Raw genomic sequence first — 1755 nt, 5'->3', positions numbered from 1 at the left:
GTAAGTTTTAATTTATTGTTTTTTCTATATATTTTTTTTCTAATTTTTTAAACCATTTTATTTTATTAGGTTTTTTTATTTATTTTATTATATTTTTTATTTTGAAAATTTTAGGGTCTAAAGATCTTCCGTTTAAACGATTTCAATTATATGATAAAAAAGTAGTTTAAGAGAATAGGTTTGAATTTTGGTAATTTATTAAGTCTAATTATTATATAAGAAGTTAAAAATATTCTGAACTTAAAAAACTTTTTACTAATAAAATTGAGTTTGTCCAAAATCATACAGAGAGACAGAGAGAAAGAGAAAGTTGAACTTTTTTTAACTAATTAAAAAAATTTACCGCCATCAAAGCTATTAAATTTGAGTATATTAACTGAGGATTAATAAAAAGTTAAATTTGAGTATATTAAGTGAGAATTAATAAGAAGCAAACCAGACCGATAAATCTAAAAATTTTTTATTTCTCTTTATATAGTGTTTCACTTTAAGTAACTATTTTTTATGGATAGTATCCAAAATTTTAAATGACAAACAAAATAATAAAAAGATTTCTATTAGATTATGAAAATTAATCTCATCTTTATAATACAATAGCATTATTTCAAAACATATAAAATAAAATAATAAAGTACATTTTAATTAATGTGCACAATAAAATAAATGTGAAACTTATATAGTAGCAGTCAAATATATATAGCAATGGCTGTCTTTTATCCAAGTTACTATATTAAATTACAACTTACATTTATAATTATTAGTTAAAAAACTTACAATTATGTATTATTTTAGTTGAAAATAATATATTTTGATATTGCTTTTTTAGGATTACTGATATCAAATTTTGATAATTAAAAAAAAAAATTAAAAGCGTTATATTTTACTTATTTTAACAAAACTTCAATCACTCACTCATAAAAGTTAACAGAATATATGGTTATAAGAAAAAACGAGAAAGGAGAACAAGATAATATAATAATGATGATGAGACAATGACATGTATGTGTATAGAAAATAATAGTAAGAGAAAGAATAATGTTTGATATAGTAAGATAATATAATAAAAATATAAATTAATAATTTAAAAAAATAAGGAAATTAAAGAAAATTTAAAAAACTAAATATAAAATTAAAAAAATAAAATATTTTTTATCAATTAAAATTATGCATAAAGATAGAGTGTGCTTTGAATACAAAAATGATATATATAATATTTTTCCTATAGTCATTCTACGTACGACACATTTGAGAAAAAAAAAGTTGGTAATTTTAAGAAAAAGGCAGCAATTTTTGCAAAAACAATAATGTGATAAATTTAAATAAGATGATTTTTTTTCTTAAAAAATGACAATTATATGAAAGAACATAAAAAAAAATACAATAATAATAATACGAAAAGAATATTGTTAAAAAATAATTAAAAAATGGGGAAAACGAAAAGAAATTAAGAGAAAGAGAAAAAGACAAACAGATGTTAATTCCTAACATTATGATAAAATTCTTACACTATTTGACCCATGAATACACATGAATTAATTTAATGGACCAAAATTTGAGAATATGATTTAGCCCCTTCAATAGTATAATGATCGTAATAAATACTATATATCCAACTTAGCTTGATTCCTTTACCGTACGGCATTGGAAATACTGTAAATCTAATAAGCATCACAAATTGCAAACTAGGTATTGATTTAGTAAATTTTTTAAGAATATATAGTTTATAAAAGTTAATTTTTTTTAAGTTGTTAAGTT

The sequence above is a fragment of the Arachis ipaensis genome, chromosome B04 (assembly GCF_000816755.2).
Source record: "Arachis ipaensis cultivar K30076 chromosome B04, Araip1.1, whole genome shotgun sequence".
Classification (NCBI taxonomy): Eukaryota; Viridiplantae; Streptophyta; class Magnoliopsida; order Fabales; family Fabaceae; genus Arachis; species Arachis ipaensis.
The sequence above is the reverse complement of the archived record's forward strand: the minus strand, read 5'-3'. Positions refer to the sequence as shown.